The sequence below is a fragment of the Acinonyx jubatus genome, chromosome B4, assembly GCF_027475565.1.
Source record: "Acinonyx jubatus isolate Ajub_Pintada_27869175 chromosome B4, VMU_Ajub_asm_v1.0, whole genome shotgun sequence".
NCBI lineage: Eukaryota > Metazoa > Chordata > Mammalia > Carnivora > Felidae > Acinonyx > Acinonyx jubatus.
The window spans coordinates 2,539,468-2,562,620 of NC_069387.1; positions in this window are offsets into that span (position 1 = coordinate 2,539,468).

Sequence of the window (23,153 nt, forward strand, 5' to 3'; positions counted from 1 at the left end):
GAGTCGGGGAAAAAAAGTCTCTCCACATTGTCAAAAGAGGACCTGGAGACAAAATGTCTGTGAACTGTAGCCAAGGCGAGCGCACATTTTTCAGACGTTTTCCAGCAACTTCCACGGAGAGATAAAAGGTGTGGTAACTCTTCATAGAGAAGTACGGATGATTTATCTACTCAATTACGCTTCACGTCAAGAGGCACCAAAGCAGAAGATGGGTCTCAAAGAATGACCACGTCGGGCACCGCTGCTCAGAGCTGAGCTCTGCCTGGGCCAGCACAGCTCTGAGCAAGACACTGGCCCTCTGCACTACGATCAGTGCTTCAGACGTTCCCAAAACAAGTCCAGTGGCGAAATTAGTAGCTACCATTTACAGTATTAGCAAACGTTCAGAGTCACGGAGAGGAGGCTGCTGAGGCGTCTTTCCAGGGAGGAGGTAGTCACTCACTCTGGCCCCAGAGCCCTGTTCCGACTGCTCCCCATCCTTTCCTCTCACCCCCATGAGATCTGGTGGCCGAACCAAATGTGTGAACAGGTAACAGGCCGGGCGACTTCAAGACAAGCTCTCCGGCATGGACCTGAGACCTCAACCCTGCCTCCACAAAAAAGAAAATTATAGCTCCTGATTTTATAAAAACCTTGTTCTAAAGACTAGTCCTAGGAGATGGTTTGATTTATCCAGATGATAATCTCGTGGACCCTCAGAGAAGGGGAAGAAATCCCACAGTTGCTACAAGAATATCTTTCCCCAGTTTCCATCTGGCTTCAGGGATGTGGTCCCCATCCGCCTCTGCCATGCTGATATTTGAAATGCTACCATTTCAGATCTTTTTCTTTCTTTTTTAATGTTTATTATTTATTTTTGAGAGAGAGAGAGAGCACTGAGGATGGGCAGAGGGAGAAGGAGACACAGAATCTGAAGAAGGCTCCAGGCTCTGAGCTGTCAGTACAGAGCCCAATTCGGGTCTTGAACTCATGAGCCGTAAGATCATGACCTGAGCTGAAGTCAGACACTCAATGGACTGAGCCACCCAGGCACCTCATATCTTTCTATTCCCTGTTAACTAAAGGGGTCATGATTTCAAGAATGGTTGGAGACTTCACCTGGCTCTATATCAATTGATCCAATTATTTCTGACCGCAGATCAAAACGAGAGGGCCCAAGACCATACATAAATGGAGACCTGTTGGGAAGCGCAAAGAAGGAGAGGATGTTGGGAGTGGAGATTCGGGGTACTGTGCATGCTCCACATTTTCTTTTTTTTTTTTAAACTGGCTCTATAAGGGAACTTGGTACTACTTGGGACTAAACTATTTTTAAATGAGAAGAGTCAAAACAAAAAAAAAATTTAAAGAAATCGCTCAATTTCTGGGAGTAAACAGGGTTGACTTGGATATTTTAAGTCAGCAGGAGACTCAAAAATTGTGACTTTCATCACGAGTTAATCCAAATTTCACCTTTAAGTAGAGTAGCCAATAGGCATCATACACTCTCATGTACATTTTCCCCATGCCTTCTTTCTGCCTTTTGAGAAGCGGCCTGTGATCTTTCTTCTCCAAGTTATTTTATTCCACATGGGCCACCCGAAGTGCTTTCAGACCACTTAAAGGCATACGTGGTTGTGTTCGCTTTTTAAAAAAGAAAAAGCTGCCTGGAGGAAGAATCGGCGTGTTTCCGGGATGGTTACAACATCTTGAGTCTTTTGTGGCCTTCCTGATGAGAAAGTCTGTTCCTGTCAGAAAGAAGTGGGATTCCTGTCAAAAATGCAAATAGGAGCCTGGACAAGGAATAACTCGACAAAAGAAAAAGCCCTAAACCATTAAAGTCGTGCTTAAATGAAAAAAAAAATAGATATATAATGTAATGAAACTGGGGTGTTACGTACACAATCAACACACTCAAAATTCAGCATTCCCCCTGTTCATTGAACAGTCTGGGACCCTCTGCAGACTCCCCTGCTTCTGGTTGGTGGGGGAAGGCTGGGGGAATCTGCCGTCCGAACAACCCACTGTTAGCCAGCCCTAACATCACAGGTACAACACAAAGTTCCAACTGCACAAACTCAGTTTCAACCACACAAAGATGTCATTGCCAACCTCACACGGTATAATTAATCCCTTCACCTCTCCCTGTCTACACAGTACAATATAACTACGGGTTGCCCATCACCTCCTGACTTCCCCAGGTGAGTCATTATTCTGATAAGTAACAGTTAGAGAGATTACCAGAACAGAACTATACCGGCGTCATTTGGCTCGTGTGTTAGCTTCATGTGCACACGTGTGTGTCTGTGCCTGTGTGCCATGGGACACACATATGTATGCCACATATCAGAAAACCCGATTTTGGTTGCTTTCTTTCAAATCTGGGCTCCTGAGGGTCTTATGAATTCAGCCGGGGTGCATCTGTTTCAATCTCTTTCAGATAAACAAATATTTAAATGGAAGCAATATTGGAGAGACTGCTTTAGGCGCTGAAGCCGAGTGTGGCATTTAGAAGGAAACAAAGCCGGGCTGACGCCTGTGTGGCTGACTGCAGAGTGCCGGGGCAGCGGGCTCACTGGGCGTGGGGCACACATCCTCAGGTTTGCATAGACGGGCTCATTCTCTTGCAGAAGGCACTTGCAAAATAACGCAGGGAAGGTGATTTCACAAGTACACAGCAGAGCACAGTTCCCGATGATGCCACAGTGGAATGTTCTACCTCGTCTGCGGATGGCCCCATTGTCTCTCCCGGGAACACCTTCCTCCCCAATCGGTTTTCTTGGTTACGTGGGCTTATTTTCTATTTAAAGGAGATGTTGTCAGACTACGCTTTTTTTTCCCACATTCATAGCTCCGATGTCATTTATTTTCAGACTCAATGACACAGAGATGAGATAGGTAGTTGGTAAATAGGATGACAGAATTCTTATTTTTGAAGTTTTCAACAAAAACTTAAGGTAGGCACTTGGAAAAAAATCTTGTGTTTTCCTTCAGAAAATCAGTATCTCATGTGACAGTAGGGTTGAAATGCTTCATGTAAAGGAGTCTTATGGGTTTTAGGTGATGTCAGCGGCGATATGAGCTGGAGAAAAAAAAAAAGAATTGAAATGTACAGAGCACCTGCTATAGCCTGGCTTACTGATGCACACCACATTATAGAGAAGTTATTCCTTCCTTAAGTCCCTGACTCTCTGGCATCCCAGGTTCTGTTTGGGCAAATGGCCCTAATGTCCTTCCTGTCTCCAGGACAGTAGACAACCTCTGATCCATATACCCCGTGCAAAGGGAAGAGCAGGTCTCTGTCTCTTTCTCTGTCTGTCTGTCCTCCTCTCCCCATCCCTGAACGCTGTAGCCACAACCTGAGCCATCCTAGGCTAGCCGTGCAAGTGACATCAGCCCACAGACAGCCCATCCTACACACACCTGGGACAGTGGGGCATGTCTGACCCGACAGTACACTGCAGGTTCCTGAGCAGGACCACCTACAAAATTATCAGAGCCTAGTGCAAAATAAAAACCTGAAGCCCCCTGTTAAGCGTGATAAAGTACTTTCAAGATGGTGACAACAGAGAGACAGAGGTGTTGTAGACAGACTCTCTGAACACGCTCAGGACGCATCCCATGAAGCCAGGCCTCTGCATGAGTGAGCCCAGGGCAAGTCAGGAGGCCTGGCTCACATGAGAACAGCCCGACTGTGTGGTAGGTCTCACTCATGAGCAACAATAAGTGGCAGTTTTTCCTACCCAAAGGTCACTTGCTTTTATTTATTTATTTGTTTGTTTACTTACTTACTTACTTAAGTAAGTGGTGGACGTGAAGAGATTCCTCATTGTCCTGATACTATCATAAATGAAATTCTTTTCCCAATTTCCTTTGGATATTGTTCATTGCTCTTGTACAGAGATGCAACTGATGCCGGTGTGTTGATTCTGTGTCCTGCAACTGTACTGAATTCATTTATTAGTTCTAACAGCTTTTTTTAATCTTTAGTGTTTTCTACTTATAAGATAATATCATGTGTGAAAAGAAATCATTATACTTCTTCTTTTCCAAATTGGGTGGCTCTTATTTCTTTTTCCTGCCTAATTGCTCTGGCTAGTGATGCTAGTTCCATGCTGAACGGAAGAGGTGAAAGCAGGCATCCTTCTCTTGTGTCTGATCTTAGAGGAAAAGCTTGCTGTCTTTCCCCATTGAGTATGCTGTTGGCTTTGGCCTTCCATAGATGGTCTTTATTATGTTGAGATAGTTTCCCTCTATGCCTGGTTTATTGAGGTTTTTTTTTTTTTTTTATCATGAAAACAGTGTTGAATTTTGTCAAATCTTTTTCTGCAAAGCAAAGTAACATTGTGTGTGTATGTGTGTGGGTTCCTCATTCTGCTAATGCACTATGCTACACTGATTTGTTTTGATAGTTTGCATCATCCTTGTATTCCAGGAATGAATCCCACTTACTCATGGTGGATAATCTCTTAATACACTGTCGAAATCAGTTTGCTAGTATTTTTTGAGAATTAAATCTATATTAATACAGATTTATAATTATTTTTATGCGTCTGTTTTTTTAAATTCTTCAGAAAATTTAAAACTGATGCTGTAAACCAACTCACAGTAATATTTCTTTTTTCAAAACATTTTCCCATGTACTTACCTTTACTTGAGAATGTTATATTTTCATGTGGCTTTGAGTGTCTGTCTACTATCCTGTCATTTCAAGTTAAAGATTCTCTTACATTTTTGTTTTTATGTCAGGCTTAGCGGTGGTGAACTTTGTTTATCTGACGATGTCTCTGTCCCTTTTTGAAGGACAGTTTTGCCAAATATAGGGTACTTGATTATGTTTCTTTTTCAGTGTTTTAAATATACCATCCCACTACCTTCTGGCCTCCAGGGTTTCTCCTAAAACATCTGCAATAAGTTGCTTTTCTCTTGCTTTTTTTAAGGTTTCCCCTTAGCCTTTGTCTTTTGACAATGTGACTACACGCCTCACTGGGTTCCTTTCAGTTTATCTCACTCGGAGTTTGTAGATCTTCTTGGATTTGTGTATCTTCCTCAAATTTGGGAAGTTCTCAGCTATCATTTTTTTAAAATAACCTGTCTGCACCTTTCTCTGTCTTTTCTCCTGTGAGTCCCATAATTCACATATTTGTTCACCTGATGATGTTCCTCAAGTCTATCCCTAAGACTTTTTTCACTCTTCATTCTTGTTTTCTTTTTGTTCCTCAGACTTGAACATTTCATATAACCTGCCCTTAAGTTAACTGGTTCATTCTTCTACCTGTTCAAGTCTACAGGTGAACCCCTTTCATGAACTTTCAATTCAGTTATTGCATTTTAGAGCTACCCAATGTCTATTTTTTGAAATTTTGTTAATATTCTCATTCAGTCTATATATAATCTTTCTGATTTCCTTTAGTTTTTGTCTGTGTTCTCATTTAGCTCTTTAAGGATACTTAAGTCCACCATTTTGAAACCTTTGTATAGTAAGTTCAGGGGTTTTGTTTCTTTAGGGCTGTCTTTCCTTTCACGTTCACCGGTTAGGTATTCTTGGCCTAAAAGGAACAAATAGGAAGAGGGTACAGTAAAGCTTATGGTTTAAGCTACAGGATGTGGAACAAACTATCAGGAGTAGGGGAGAAGCATCCCCCAACATTCCCTTGGTTTGTTCACTTAACCAGTAAGTGAGTCCATGAAAGAATGTGGAAAGAAGAAACCATTTTGATTTTAACTATCTGGGACAAAGTTGGTCTGAAGTCTGTGAGATGCAATATTAAAATACATTTAAAATGTCCTATGAAGAGGTGAATTATGGTGCTAGGTTAACTATATCTGGTGGAGAAAGCCGCACATACATTAATAGTAGACTCTGTCGAATGACATAGTGTCCTCATTATAAGCAAGTGCTTTCAGTGTTGTGCTCCTATGGTCTCTGCTGGGACCAACACTGGGATTGTCAGGCCTACAAAAACTCATACCTAGGCCTCTCCTACCTCTGTAATTCACTAATCTGGTTTTAACTGGGGGCCACATGATGGGGAACGACTCGTGAGCACCTGAACTTAACTCTAAACTTTCTACATGTCCTTCTTCAGGTCTGAACTCAGAATAGACTGTGAGGGAGGTAGTGAGACCTGGCTTTAACCAGTGAAAGCCAGACTTACTAACACTGAAAGTGATTCAGAAATCACAATTATCTTGCAATTTAAAACAAATACTTTTTCACCTTTGAAATCTAAAAGCCCTATTGTGGAAAAGACTTTCCTTCCCGGTGGTCAAATCTTTGCCTCCATAACTCTGAGTAGGAAAAGATGAGCCTGTGTAACACGAAATCAATATTCCAACCCCTTCCTTCCCCGTTTTGACCTAAGGCTACCAAGAATCATTCATATATGGTGAAAGTTGCCATAAACTATATTATTGTCCAAGGCAAGAAATTCTTATTGACCAACATCTGTGGCTCAACACCACTACTGTGAACCAGCTACTATGTCCAATGTTGGTCACTGTAAACCATAAGGTCAAAATGCCTTGTTCCCAACAATGCCATAATCTTCAGAATTTAATTTGCTTCCTAACTTCTACTTCTCCATGTTTCCCAATGTTTTCGGCCAATTCCTAAGGAAGAAAATATCAGAAATGGGGAGGAAGGAAGAGTCCCTTCCTACACCCAGGGCATCACTTACCCTAGAAAGCACCCAGGAGCAGGGGAGAGAGAACACAGCACACCCAGTGATGGGGAAGAAAACCAGTACAGCATTCAGAGTTCCTCAGCAAACTGGACAGGGGGTGTATCTTCCAGACAAAGATCTACCTGGGGGGACAGACAAATCCCTCTCTAGCGTGCGGAGTTCCTGCTATATTTGTGGCATTCGACGATCACCATCCTGGCCATAACTAGTTTGGCAATGCAATCCTGAAATAATCAGCTCCTGGGATGCTATTGAGGTTTCAAGAGCAATAGGGATGTAAATTGAGTGGTATTTCTGAGTTGACAAAGGAAAAATTTAATTGAAACTATAAGTGACCTTCAAACGTCAGAAGTAAATCAAACGATAGCAACAGTATTTCCGACAGCTGTCACCATCTAATGGGAATGCCATAAAAACTCATGATCAGGGAGCATTGGCATATCCAATATGTACTAGACTCATCACCATAAATTGTGTCAGGTAAGTGCTCAACCTGATAATAATCTTACATCAGCGCACGAAATTAGCTTCAGCTACACTGAGAGAAAGACAGGTAAGGCACAGGATCATCTCCATAACAATGACAGCCTCCCATGCTGACAAATAGCGGGGAGATTGGAGATTATTTGCATAAAAGGAAAAGTAAAAATTGTCAAGAGAGATGATGACAGTGCCTCCCATCGCTATATTCTATGACCTTCCTTCTTCTTTAATTTGGGGTGTTTGTTCCTGATGGGCTTGTGTGATTTCACACCACACACACCTACACACACACACACACACACGTATATGGACAAAGGAAAAACACAATTCTTCTTTTTCTCCCTCTTTTTTTTTATGAACATAATTTATTGTCAAGTTGGCTTACATACAACACCCAGTGCTCCCCCTGACAGGTGCCCTCCTCGATGCCCATCACCCGGCTTCTCCCTCTAAAGGAGAGAAGATATATTTGTCTCAGTACCACACAAGCTTAGCTCTTTTGACCTGGAGACGCAGAATTTTTAACCTTCAAGCTGATTCATCTGGTCAGTGACTGGCTTTGCTGAGGTGTCACAGAGAGATTCAACTGAGTCGAGGGCTGTTAATTGATTTTGCTGCTTTGTCGAATACAGCAAACCCTTCTTGCCCATAGGTTTTCGGTTTCAAATATTCTCTGTGCGTAACACCAAAGCAATACAAGATACTAATAAAAACCTAATGATAACACAGACACATAGCCCATAGTTGAACCTGTCTCACAAATATTTCATAAGAATGAATGAAATGCTGGGGGAAGGCATTTAAAACACATTTTCTGTTTGGAGGGAAAAACTAATAGTTCCTAAATAGTCTCCCAAACCATTGCTATTAAATAGAGCACACTACTTTAAATTATTATTGGTATTTTAAAACTGATACATATGAGCTTTGTATCAGTACAGATAATGTGCATTATAATAATCTCTAGAGGCAATATTTAGGCTTAGGCCAAGGACAAAATCCAGCCCGCTGCCTGTTTTTGTAAAGCATGTAAGCTAAAAACTATTTTTTACAAGTTTAAATGGTTCTATATGTTCCTACATATTACCACATCTTTTGCCTCTTGACCCATAAAGCAAAGTATTTACCATGCAGCTCTTTACTGAATAATATTGCTGACAGCTTCCCGCTTAGGAAAAAAAATTACGTATGGACACAGAAACAAATCCTATATGCAAGTGCCCTTAAATGTCTAAAAATATGTTTCTAGTATGTGGGTCTAGTATGTGGGTTGATGGTTCCACGTGTATACGTCTCTTAGAAAATGGTCCTGCACAAGAGATGTGAAGGGTCTCTCACATATGCAGAGGTGTCCGTTTTTGATGGCAAGCGTATTAACAGCAGAAAATGAATTTAACCTGCAAATACAGGAGGCGTTCGGAGATACTCACGTTGGCAAAGAAGGCAGATTACGCCTGTCGGCCCAGAGGTAACCGCGGCTGAGATTTGCCTTGGGACTCAAAGACCTTCCTTCTTCCCACCTTCTGTCTTGAACGGAGCCCCTCCCTTTTACGCTGTCCCGGAACAAAAAGGACCGTGACATTGTTTCACAGAGGCATATGCAATTTCCTTCATGTGCTTTTCGCATTTTTCTTATGATTTAGACCAATACAGAATGATTTTCCAGGATGTGAGGGTAGACTGCATGGTCTCCCCACCTGCCAAGAGATCTCTGTCCCTGCACTACCCCTGTCGACCTGTAATCGTATCCATGTGCTCCAGAGTCCAAGTGATTCTCGGAAGGGGCCATGTCTTACAATAACCCTTCACTCTGGTGCCTGTGTCCTGACACCACTCAGTCAGTATTAGCTGCGACTGCAATGGTCACTATGACTGTCATCGTTGTGTTGTTTTCCACCACGGCACAATACGTGCTCTAATCACGATCAGTCGTTTGCAACACCTTTGGCATTTCCAGGACAGAACGTTACCTACAAGCAAACGCTCATTTTTTGCTTGCCTTAAAACCAAAGGAAACGGCTGTTTTCTTCTGTGCATGTCTGTCTCCCAGGCAAAAAACATTGAAGCTCAAAAGTTTACTAAGAAGTGGCTGCAGACAGAAGGCCTTGCTAGGAGTCCGGTTTGATCAGGGCTGACATTTGCCAGAGGCGAAAACTGAGGTGTGACTGGAGAGTAATCCACATTTGGCCCGGTGCTTCTGTAAGCGATATCCAGTCAGAAGTCAGGCCCTGGGAAAAGCATTCAAGAACGGTTGCCTAAAAATTCTTCCAGATGTCACTTTCAGGCTCTAAGGAGGCAAAAGGGCAAGAGCTAAACAAAACAAAACAGAGCAAAACATAGAATGTTCATTTTTATCGCCCAAAACAAAGCAGCGTCTGCAGATTCCACTGATTCTAAGGCAGTGGACGTGACTGAATTCGTTTTGCTATTTGGCTGGGGGGAACGTACAGTAAAATAAGTGATAACCCCAGATTTCTGCTAAATTTAGAAAGAGTGGACAGCAATCTTTGATCAGAATTATTGAATCTAAGCCCAATAAATGTTCTAAAATTAAAAATGTAAATATGATCAAGGTCCCCCCTCCAGGGGCTGGGTTTACCCGGAAGAAGATACTGAGTGAGTGTAAAAATGGAAGCAAAGGAGGGAGTTGAGAATTAGCTGATGTCTTATATCTTCCTTGTAAAAACAAGTGCTTTGCTCTGACTCAAGGGACTGGGTGACTCAGACAATCGGTTTATCAGCATCAACAAGATGCAGGGGTCTGGGCAAATGTTCCCTCTGGGTACCCCCCGCATCACACGTTCTTGGGGTGTGGGGGCCTTCACCGCATCGGACGTTAGACCATGGATGACTGTGCTGCTTAATGTCTAGCCTGATAGACCCCCATGCGCTCCTTGGACCCCTGATTTGTCCTGGTCCAGGACAAATCTAACCTGATTTGTCCTGGTCCAGGCTGATGTAAAGCATCCGTGTGCCCATGCCAGCCACAAAAGCTGGCACGTGAGAGGCAGAGGACAGAGAAAGGAATGTGTCATGAAAGCAGGACAGATGTGCCAGGTGGCTCTTAGAATCACCTCCCCAATGCCCATCCTTTGTGTGAGGGTTTGTAAGGTGCGCCATATGCATACAAGGGGCCTCCTTGAAGCACTGAGCATGAGCCCTCTGCTACTATAGGACCCTGTGGGGGTGACTGCCACACCCTCCGCGATGGACGGACGTCTATGCCCCCCAAATGCATGTGTTGAAACTTAACCCCCAGGTGGTGGCCTTAGGGGGCAGGGCCTGTGGGAGGGGATGAGGTCAGGAGGGTGGCTACCCCATGATCGGATTAATGTCCTTATAAAAGAGACCCCAAGGGGCCCCCCACGCTCCCTCCCTTGTGAGGACACAGAGAGAAGTCAACATCTGTTGACCAGGAAGAAGATTCTCACCAGACACAGAATCTGTGGTCACCTGGATATTGGACTTCCCGCCTCTAGAACCGTAAGAAATAAATGTCAACTGTTTCTAAGCCCCCAGACCATGGTATTCTGTCACAGCAATGTGAGCAGACTAAGGCTCGCCCGGTTACACGAGGAAAACGGCGCAGAGGGCTGCGCGCTGACCTTCTGTCTACGGAAAGCGGCCAAGGCCACAGCTCACCCACACTCTGGGTCCTCAGGTAGTTGGTGTGTTACCCTTCGTGTTGGGTGCACCTGCCAAGGGACACAGGACGCTCCGAGTTTGGGGATGATGATCTCTTTCTGCTCTTGGGGCTGGTGATACATGCATGTTCGCCTTGTGAATGGGCGTGAAGTTAACAACTCAACTCGGTGCATTCTCACAGTTACTCTCCTGCTATTCCCTCTGATAATTTTATCACTGCAGCCATCTGATAGAGCCATCTGCCCCCATCCCTGGTCCTGGGGCTTCCCTGGCGTCTGTGGGGGACGACACTGCCCTGCACTCAATCACACGGCCACGTGGCCACTGGGACAGGAGTGGGAGCCGCGTGTGCTCTGCCACGTGAGAGGTGTCGGTGCGATCGCGCGGCCCTGCCTGGCCCCTCACCTGAATCTGAGAATGAGGACACTCACCAGGATCCGGGGACAGACACACAGTTTGGTCCAAACCACAACTTATTTTTTTAAGTCTTTGTTTATTTTGAGAGACAGACTGAGAGAGAATCCCAAGCAGGCTCTGTGCTGTCAGAGCCTGACACAGGGCTCGAACCCACAAATTGTAAGATCATGACTTGACCTGAAATCATGAGTCGGACACCCAACCGACTGAGCCCCCAGGCACCCCCCCACCCAAACCACAACTTAGCAGGACCTCAGCCCCAGCAGAGCCACAGGAGACCCAGAGGCCTCATGTAAATTGGGAAAGACATACACACTGGTGGATGCCACAGGGTCAGATGTTGCCAGATACCAAGGTGAGCTAGCTAACTTAAAAGTAGGAACTGGAAAAAAAATTTAAAAAAAAAAAGGGGGGGAGCACCTGGGTGGCTCAGTTGGTTGGGCAACTGACTTCAGCTCAGGTCATGATCTCGTGGTCCGTGAGTTCGAGCCCCTCGTCGGGCTCTGTGCTGACAGCTCAGCGCCTGGAGCCTGCTTCGGATTCTGTGTCTCCCTCTCTCTCTGCCCCTCCCCTGCTCACTCTCTGTGTCTCTCCATCTCTCAATAATAAATAAACTTTAAAAAAAAATTTTTTTAAGTAAGAACTGGAAATAGGATAACACAAATGTTTAACAGGTGCTGAGAGTGGCTCAGAGCCAGGCACCGGGTGGCAAAGACATCGCTGTCGGAACCTGCAGAACTGGCCACCTGAGGGGTGGTGAAAAATCCTGAAGCTCTGTCTCAGGTGAGAACCAGAAAGGTACATGGTACACACGCTCCGAGCGGCTTTGGTTGGAGACTTTGAAACACAATGGTAGTAGCACGATTCGTTGATATTTGCCACGACGGTTAAGGCACAAAGCAAAATGAGCTTGGAAAAGAGTAAGCCCGTTTACAAGAACAGATAAAAGGGAAAGAGACGAGATTGGGTAGAAATCGTGGGAATTTGAAACTATTCCTCATTTCTGAATAGAAACATAAAATGAAATGAGATGAAGTGAAATGAAACAAAACAAAACAAAGCAAAATAGTGTTTGAGCAGAAAGTCTGCTTAAGATTCAACCCTCCGTCAGACAAGAAGAACCACGTTGCTAAGCCCAGGGAACTAAACAAATGGCTTTTGTTTTGAGGATTTGGGGCAGAAAAATCTAACCTAGGCACCATTTGATGTAGCTGCCTCACTGTTTCAGGATGGAACGTGGGAAGGCACGTGAGCCTGTACTCACTCTCTGTTTTCCTGGGGCAAGAAGTCAGGCGTGTCCTACACTGGAGCCCTTTCATGAGCCTGAGTCCAGAATGAGAACAAATAAGGACCCAGACCTGAGTTCAGCCCAGTTCACCCGCGTCTCCACGCCATGTACCATATGGTCGTGAGCTTTTGGAATTTGGGGTGTTTGTTGCATCAGCAAAGTTGACCGATAGCTAATTTTTATGTAAGCAATGTTACCCATTTTATAAGATTAAGAAATAGAGGCTCAGAGACGTTAAGTAACCAGCCTCAGATCACACGGCTACCGAGCGAGAGAGTGCGAATCCACATCTAGTCCCTTCTGGCGGTAGGGCAAGTGGTTCTGCTCCCCACACCCAAGCGGGTGGCTTCACAAAAACGACACTGAAATGTGTTGCGGGGATACGTATATGGATAATTTTTTTTAAACGTCTTCTCCTAGTGTATGCCTGAGTCTCAGTTTTGAACTGAAGTTGAAGCATGGGCCGATTTTCTGAAACACTATGAAACCACTTGTAGGTCTTAGGAGAAGTGAGGTTATAGAGGACTTTTGTGTGGGACGATCTTCTTTTCCCACCTCGTAGCTCAATTTATATAGGTATTATCAGTAGGCACCTGCCATGTCCCCACCCCCTGTTCTTCAGAGTGCGTCTTTGAATGAGGGAGAACCACCTTCTCTAACCGTATTGCTGCTGGGCGTCACCAACGCTGGCACATCTAAGAAAGATGAAAAGGTGAAATTAGGACACCATCCAGTTATTTAGAACAGCTCGCTGCATCGGGTCTGAATTTCCTTGCTGCTCAAATGCTCTCTTAACACTTGTCTGTAAGGTGGGATGCTTATCATATTTTATTATGTTATTTTATTTTGTTTTACGAGCACTCAGGGGAAGTGCCCAAGGAATAAATGCTTTGTTGGCTGAAACATGGGAAATAGTAAATGGAGAGCAGCTTGATTTGATTCAACACATGTCTGTTGAGCAGCTGAGCTCTTACCGCGTGGTACGAGTTGCAGATACTGTTAATAATACATTTTCCCTGCTCTCAAAAGCGCTTAAGGGGAAGTAGAGTTAGGACGTTGACCGACACTTTCGCTCTACTGCCACAAGCGCTGTGTTGTACGATTGCACACACCACTGTTTACGGTCAGCAGAGTTACACCTGCCTCAAGTGGCAGATGGGGACCTTAGGTGAGAGATGGGTCAGGTGAAAAGTGAAGTAAGGCGAGCATGGGGTACAGCAGATTAAAGTGTTAGACGTTTTTTCCACGTACTGGTCCTGGGGATTGCAATCTGTGCTGGTGTTCTGTTACTCTCAGGGTTACCATAGTATTACCATAGCCATGGCCGGTAACAAATTCCAGCAATAACGTCCCTAAAAAATCGCAAAGTAGTTGTTAACAAATTAGCTCACTGGCCCCATAAAATGGGCCTAAGAAATAGGAAAAGGCATTATTATGATTATTATCCTTTCAGCAGAGATCATCAATTGCGCGATTCACCCACCACACAGCTGAGCCGGAACCCAACACCAGGTTTTCGGAGCCCGGATCCCCTAATTACTCAGCCCAGGAGGAGAGAGACCCGACTAAGAGTGTATGGACCTAGTAAAATCTCCGGAAACTGCTTTTCTGACCACCTACTTCATTCAACGGCAATTGTTTATTAGGGTTCTGCTCTATGACAGTAACGGATGTTGGCCCTGAAGACGATGCAATGACAAAAGGTTCTCCTTCCCAGAGCCTGCAGTCTATGGGAAACGAAAGTCCAGTAAGACAAATAAGTGATACACCTGCCCCGTTAGGTAGGACTCTTGCATGAGACAACATACAGAAACAGCAAACAGTGTGCACGTGGAGCTCCTCCCCCACTTACAGCTTTCCCTTGACCGTGCGGCACGTGCTCATGAGTGTGTCACACAGATGAACGTATTCACCTATTTACAAATTTCAGATATAACCTAACCATGGCTTTGACTCAGTTAAGATATGCCCATCATCAGGGGGGCCTGGGTGGCTCAGTCGGTTGAGCGTCCGACTTCAGCTCGGGTCATGATCTCACAGTCTGTGAGCTCGAGCCCCACGTCAGGCTCTGTGTTGACAGCTCAGGGCCCGGAGCCTTCTTCCGATCCTGTGCCTCCCTCTCTCTCTGCCTCCCGCCACTCTCACTTTGTCTCACTCTGTCTCTCAAAAATAAATAAATATAAAAAAATAAAAAGAAAAGATACGCCCATCATCAAAATATTCATCGGCATGAAGTGCTTATTTCCTATAACACCCTCTGTAATCAGGCCAACCACTTAATTGACATGTTTCTATTTCCACTTGAATAGGCTAAAAAGGGAATCCTACAGGATGCAGGCAAAGTTAGGTGATTAAAACTCTTATGAAAAGTTTAATTATCCAGAAGCAACCAAGCATCCCCACAGTAAAACATAGCAGAAAAGTCATCCGTAAAACACAGCAAATGATGAGCACGGCCTCAGAAAGCAAAAGACACAAGCGGAAATCCCGCTGTGGGTATAGAGACCTTCAGTTAGGAGTTAGGTCAACCTCACCTCTCTGTTCCTTTTCTTCTCCTCTCAGGTGTTTGTGGAGTTCAATTTGTATAGAATACTGAGGGCTTGCAAGAGACAAAGCCGTGCGTTTACTTTGCATAGAATATCAATCCTGAACCTTGACTATAGAGGAGAGAAATTGGGGCAGTTATTAAAGGTGCCAGGCATTGTTTACAGCAGCGCTTTCAACAATAGCCAAATCGTGGAAAGAGCCTAAATGTCCATCCACTGAGGAACGGATAAAGAAGATGTGGTTTATACGTAGAATGGAATACTACTTGGCAATAAGAAAGAATGAAATCCTGCCATTTGCAGCAACATGGATGGAACCAGAGGGTATTATGCTGAGTAAAATCAGTCAGAGAAGGACAGATATATGTTTTCACTCATCCCTAGAACTTGAGAAACTTAACAGAAGACCATGGGGGAGGGGGAGGGGAAAAATAGATACAAACAGAGTGGGAGGGAGGCAAACCAAAAAAGACTCTTAGCTACAGAGAACAAACTGAGGGAGGCTGGGGGGTGGGGGAGAGGGGAAAGTGGGTGATGCGCGTGGAGGAGGGCATCTGTTGGGATGAGCACTGGCTGTTGTATGTGAGCAAAGAACCATGGGAATCTACCCAAAACCAAGAGCACACTGTATACACGGAACGTTCGTCAACTTGACAATAAATTATATTAAAAAAGCGCCCCGTAGACTGATTGAGGACCCGCACGGCCTGCAGTCTTACAGGTGCACCCAGGGAGTCTCATTCTCATCCAGGGCAGGGAAACACAGAGTTGGGCTAGGAGAAGGAATTCCTGGGGTCAGTGGCATGGAAAGTGGCAGTGGCCACAAAGCAGGTGAGCAATTCTGATTTCTGGGCTGTGCTCTCGCTTTCCAGAGGCCAGCACTGTGAGGCTGGGTGTCCACGGAGTGGCCAGTCATCTCTGTCAGCCCGGGGTCGGAGTGAGGCACGGTCTGCACTCGCAAGAGGTGGGCACGTACCTAGTGTTCGTATACAGTACATGCTATGCTCTGCGTGCCTTATCTTCTAAAACACATTATTTGACTTCAACTATTAGGCTCCATTAGCCCCACCCACTTTTCTGCATTTACCATGTGCCTTCTTGATTGTTTAAGGGCACCAAATAAACACAAAACCAGAGGCTGTGACTCAAGTTTGCACTCGGAAAGTATGGTCAGCGGTCCTGGACACCTCTGGGAGTGAGGAGCAAAGGGCAGAGAGGAAATTTAGGGCGGTGCTGAGGGTACCACCTGAGGCAGACTGAAACTCCTCAGTGACACGAAAGCTCTCCTCCTTCTGTGTCACCATCCGGGGAGGCGATGATGAACATCCACCCGCTGAAAACACGCAAAACGAGGCCAGCCTGGCCTCTAGAAGCAACGGTAGTTGTTTGTAATTTGAGGTAGAGAAATCTGATGGGAAAACTCGCTCTGAAAAACCAAGAGCCTCCTGTCGGGAGAAAGCGGGCGCCTGGCACAGAAACCTCTACAGCGATGGGCCAGGCGGGCTTGCTCTGATCCTGAAGTCCAGCTTGTAGTTTGGGTGCTGAAAAGGAGAGGGACAATGGTCGGAGCCCCCAAAAGTGATTTTTAAAAACTTTATAAGTGTTTCTCCACTTCTGTCTTTTCTTCTCCCGCTTAGCGCCCTATTTCGCTGCTAGAGCCCATGGTGAGAGCAGCTCCTAGCCGCCTTCAGGCGTACAGACAAGAGAGTGCAGCCCCACCACGCAGCGGCCAAAGCCACGGGCGGCATGGGTTAATTACAGACACGATGTTCTGGGACAGTGTTTGATAAATGGGAATACAATTCCCTGCAGTGGGCCAGCGGGCAGGACAGAAACACTCTGTGAAAGACAGCTGGGACATCTGGAAAGCATCTTAAATGCAGGACTGTTTGGAGGTGCCTGGGGAGCTCAGTTAGTTAAGCGTCCGACTTTGGTTCAGGTCATGATCTCGTGGTTCACAGGTTCGAGCCCCGCGTCGGGCTCTGTGTTGATATCTCAGGGCCTGGAGCCTGCTTGGGATTCTGTGTCTCTCTCTCTCTCTGCCCCTCCCCCTGCTCGCACTGTGTCTCTCTCTCTCTCTCTCTCAAAAATAAAATAAACATTAAAAATTAAAAAAAAAATAAATGTAGGACCGTTTGTCCAGAGATCTGGAGATGTTTAATCTGGAGAAGAGTTCAGAGGCAAGACAGCTGCCTTCCAATATTTGCAGGTGCGTCGTGCGGAAGAACCGTATACACTCTAAGCAGTGCCACAATCATAGTCAGACCCATAAAAACACAAGGCATTTTGACAACACCCTTTGAAACGACGTTTATGGAGATCCCGGGGAACTCGGCGTCAGCAAGAGCCTCGGTGGTGCCCCTGCGGGGGAGAGGACAGGTAGGACGGGTCCTTCCCACTGCAAGGGCGCAATGGGACGTTGTCATCAACATCGGCAGGACCTTGTGGACGGTGCACCCAATCCTCTGAGCAACTTAAGTCTTTCCGTAGGTTTACAGCACGACTTTCCTGAACCGAGGAAGTTCCCGTCCCCAACGCTGCTTCACTGAGCAGCACCGGCCGACTCTGGATGCCCAGTGGGACTTCTTCCTCCTTGTGTGTTAATCACATGACAAATGAGGCTGGATTTGCATTTGCGCGGTGTCCTGCGATGTCAGCCTCCCGATCCACGGCAGGCCGCACTGCTATGAATTGCATTATCTCTAATGGCTCATCAGGTCTGAAGTTTAGTATTTGATCTTGTTTTATTATCTTTTCCAGCTACATTCTATACCTAATTTTTTCCCGAAATGAACATTATCGATTTACTTATTAAATACCGTCTGCCGACTGTGAATTTTTCACATGAGCAGTGTGATGAATCCTTTTTAGAAAATAACGACCGTCTGCAGCACGATGCCGGAAACGCTGGTCTCACGAGGAGACCGGGCCGGACTTGAACTACATCCCGAGCGTAAACACCGTCCTGGCCTCTCCCGGATTAAAGCTGACACGCTGATTCTATCTCCTCGAGAAGTAATCAATAAGTGATTATATTCCTCGAGTAAATTGCATTCCGGGTTTTGTTCTGTCCAGGGCAGTTAAGCAGTGCTGGGCATTGCAGGTTAAATCTAAGGGCAGGCAAGGGACTGGCCGAGTTGAGGCATCAGAACACCGCACAGCGAATGGAAGAATTACGTGTCTTTATGAAGCAGATGCTCCTTCCTAAAACACGCTTCTAGCTAGATCTCACCCTCCAAGGAATGCCAGGCCAAGACCTCCCAGCACTCTTCCTTCCTGCGTGGGACGGTCTCTCCCGATCTGGACGGTCCCAGGGTCCCAGGATGTCCCCCAGACCTGCAGGGTCTCGTCTGAACGACCCTCGCCGGGTCGCACCAACCTCCTCTCTCCTCCTCAGCCGCTAGCAGCCACTGCACCACGGACCTCCTTCAACACAATGGCTGCAACCATCACCACCTGCTTTTGTGAGTCGCAAGACCTCGATGTCACGTGCTGCCTTGACCTCTGACCTCTTCCAGAAGTTAGAAAAGCCAGGTTTCCTGCTTCATTTTAGAAAGGTGATAGAGCCCGATATTAATGCCCGGCAGAAGGGCATAAAGAACAAAACCACACACGTATTATTTCTGGTCTCACAGGCAGCTGCCCGCCCCCGAGGGGACTCTGAGAACCCAGGGGCTGTGCCAGACAGGCGACCTGTGCTTCCAGCCCTGGTGGCTAGTTCACTCCCGGTGGGATTTGTATCTGCAGGATACAAATGTGTGTGTGTGTGTGTGTGTGTGTGTGTGTGTGTTTGTCTCCTCCAGTTAGAAACCCAGCTGAGATGCTACAATTCCCTCAGAAAGAACAGCAAATAGTCCAGAGGCTGACAACACAGACCGGGAAGGATTATTTGCAGCAAATCCGTACAGAAAGCACTAATAACGGAATATTTAAGGAGCTCCCATAAAACACAAGGAAAAGGGACAAAAAAAAAAAAGAAAAGTAGTCGAAGGCTATCAAGAGGCAATTAGAAGAAATACAAATGGACAATAAGCGTGTGAAAGATGGTCGATGTCGCTAATACACAAGGGAATGTACACGAAAACAAGGTCAGGGCCTTTGACGTATCATACTGTCAGAAACTCTAAAGGCCAATATATTACGGGAGAAAATAGCTAACATGTTTTTGTGAAAGACAAGTTGACTATCCGCCAACATTTCGTAATTACATATCTTTACCAAGCAATTCTGTGTCGGTTGAATCTATCTGGTGGAAATGTGCTTCTATTCAAAAATGCATTTACTGCAGCATTTTTAAAATAATCCAAAAAATTAGAAACCACGCAAGGTCGACCAGAGCTGGATAAAATGGCCCAAACCTCTGGTCTCAGTGCATTTATGGACTCGTATGTGAGTATCATCTACCAACAAAAATGAATAAACCCGAGGCAGCCCCAAGAATGGGGGGGGGGCATGGAAATCAGATGAGGTAAACCAGCATGGAGGAGACTGTATCTCGCCCTTGAGGAGGCAACAGGAAAGGGATTCCTACATGAGCAGTGGGTTGCCCTGGGTAGACAGGAGCTGGGCGGCTCTTCCAGATTCAGAAGGAGATCGAGAATCGGGGCTGAGATGCAGGAACATGGGCAGGTCTGGGGCCAGGAACCCCAGGAATTTCTCTTCCGACTGTCGTCTGTCTGTTTTCCCAGTGAGGTAGGTGGGAAGGTTACCAGCTGGGAGTGGGGCTCCAGCTGAGGGCTGGGGGTCTGGAAGCAGGGAAGCGAATGGGGTCGGGAAATGGAGTGGGGAGGGGGCCACAGTCACCTGAGGCTGACACACATGATTTTAAGGAAGGATGTGAGCATGGGGCGTGTCCCCCAGGGTCTTTAGCTGCAGGCTAGTCTGAGCCGAGTCCCGTCCAGATACGCAGGCAATGGAGGTGAGGACACACACAAAGGTGCAAGTCTGGTGTCAGCCAGATAATGAAGGGAGTGAGATGTAGGGGTGGGGAAAGGCGTCAGGAGCCAGCATCTGAGAAAGAGTGGGCAAGGAGGCAGAGGAGCAGAGGTCAGAGAGGAGTGCTTGCCACTGGGTTTCAGAGGCCTTCCCATTAATGGCCAGGGCAACTGAGGACCAAACACAGAGGCTCAGGAGTGGGCAGGCCGGGTACTGGAGAAGTCTGCCCAGGAACTGAGCCAGGATCAGTGCTGAGGACAGGGACGGGAGCTGGGAGGGCAGGGGAGCACAGACTGAGGTCACAGGAGTGAAGCAGAGGCTTCTGGGGAGGGACGTGGCATACGAGTGGTCAGGGTCCAGTGGTGAGAGGGGTGGGGGAGAGAAAGTCTCATGACGGGAGAAGAGGAGAGATGTGTGCAGGGAACCCAGGGCTCAAACTGCCCCCCTACAGCTGCTGCTGGCACCGGGGGCACAGTTTGTACAGTGCAGGTAGCATGACCTACCCCCTCTGTGATGTTCCAGCAGCACCATGAAAACATCTGACCAGCAAATCTTCACCAAATACTCCTGATGCCTCTGACGCTGCAGCAAGAAGGGAACAGCAGTGTTGGGGAAGTGACGGAGGACAGGAGCAAGGCTGCAATGTTGCTGGAGGCGGTTTGAACCCAAGGGGAGCTGCGGGGGGTAAGCGGGAGTGTGGTGCTGGGCCGCCATAACAGTGCCGGTGCCCTGACAGACGGCACACTACTCCTGGTAGCATCCGTGGGGGCCTTTCTGGGACAGATAGGCCTCTGAACCCATGGACTGAGCAGAGGAGATGGCCTTCCCCAGTGTGGGCTCCCCCACTCTGCTGAGGTCCCAAGTAGGACAAAAGGGGGAAGGAAAGGAGGATTCAGCCTCTCTCTGAGTGGGACATCCTTCTTCTCCTGACCCGAAGCCACAACCCGTAGTTCTCAGACCTTTGGGCTCAGAATGGATTACACCCTGACTTTCCTGGGTCTCCAGTGTGTAGAGGGTAGACCAGGGACTTGTCCTCCTGCAGAACCATATGTACCAGTTTCTATCTACCTAACCATCCATCCATCTACCCATCCATCCATCCATGCAACCATCTATCTATCTACCTGTCTATCCATATATTTATACATCCATCCATCCATCCTTCCATCCATCCATCCATTTATCCATCCATCCACCCATGTAACTATCCATCTATCCATCTATCTATCTATCTGTCTATCTATCCATATATTTATACATCCATCCATCCATCCATCCATCCATCCATCCATCCATCTATCCATGTAACCATCCATATACCCATCTATCTATCCATCAATACATCCACCCAACTATCTATCTATCTATCTATCTATCTATCTATCTACCTATCCATATATTTATCCATTCATCCATCCACCCATCCATCCATCTATCCACACATCCACCCAACCATCCATGTAACCATCCATCTATCCATATATCTATCCATCTATCCATCCAACTATTTATCTGTCTATCTACCTATCTACCTATCTATCCATATATTTATCCATCCATCCATCCATCCATCCGTCTAGCCAGCCAGCCATTTATCCATCCATCCACCCATGTAACCATCCATCTATCTATCTATCCATATAATTATCCATCCATCCATCCATCCATCCACCCATCCATCCATGTAACCATCCATCTATCCATCCATCCAACTATCTATCTATCTATCTATCTATCTATCCTGTTGTTCCTGTTTCTCTAGAGAACTCTGACTAACACAGGGGCAGCTAGGAGTCCTGAGCTCACTGTGAGACAGAAGACATGATGTAATTGGCCTCGATGTCATCAGGGTGAGTGCTGGATGTTACTGAGTCAATCCAGATTAGCCCAAGTACAGAAAAATCTCCACAGAGGAAGGTGGTCCAGGCTGGGGGTGTGGACACAGTGGGGAGGGCGTGTGTGCAGGTTTCAAGCAGACCCTTGGTGCCGCCCCCTGGTGACCCAGCCTCTCTGCCAAGTTTGTCTCTCCAGGGTGATCTGCTGTTATTCTCTTACTCATACCACCCGAGGCACCCAGCTCTTCCTCTGCCTGTAAAGCTTTTCTTCCCCAAGGCCACTCCTCACTGTCCTTGGAAATATCACACAGGTGGTGCAGCCCCTCCTTCCCTCATTCTTGGGACTGAGAAAACTTCACACACATCCCTACTAGCATTCTGAAGAGTGATTTTGTAGTTATGTGTTTTCTTTTTGTATTGACAGACTTTGAAGATGGGAGATGTGTTTAGGCACCTGCATAGCTTGTGCGCAGCACATGACAGACATTCAACAGATGATAGGTGGGTGATGAGAAGGAAGAAAAGGAGCCAATATCCCTGGCCCCTAGATGAGAGAGAGAGAGCGAGAGAGAGAGGCAAAGAGACAGGGAGAGAGAGAGAGAGGGAGAAAGATTGAGAGAGAGAGAGGGACAAAGACACAGGGAGAAAGAGAGAGAGAGAGACAGGGAGAGAGAGAGAGAGAGAGAGACAGGGAGAAAGAGAGAGAGACAAAGAGACAGGGAGAAAGAGAGAGAGAGAGAAAGAAGGAAAAGAAGCAAGAGAGGGAGAAGGAAGGAAGGAAGGAAGGAAGGAAGGAAGGAAGGAAAGGAAGGAGGAGGGAAGGAAAGAAAGAAGGAGGGAAAAGGGGAGGAGAAGAGAGGAGAGGAGGAGAGAGGAGACTAGATGAGATGAGGGGAGGGGGAGGAAAAGGGAGAGGAGGGGAGACGAGGGGAGAGAACAGGGAAGAGAGAGAGGGAAGGAAAAGAGAATAGGATCCATTGGGCCATTCCTAGACGGTGTCGTGAATAATACAGGCATCGTATCTGCCTCCTTGGGATATTTTTGCAGCAGTGCCCTGCCCCCATGTCCCTATTATGGTTCAGGAGAGGCAAGGTTATGCTCCAGGGACAAATTAAGCGTGGGATTTGCGGGATTGGCATGAAAGGTTACTCCTGTTCGCAGTCTCCAACGGGGGTCGTGGGGAAGGCTCTGTTCTGCACAGTCCCTCAGGGCCCCAGGCTGACGGGGCTGCACTCACTGATGGGCTTTCAGTTTGGGGAAAGAGCCGAGGGTCCCGGGGAAGCTTCCATGCCCTGTGCCCACTGGCCAGAGCTAGTGGCAAGTTCCCGTCGAACTGCAG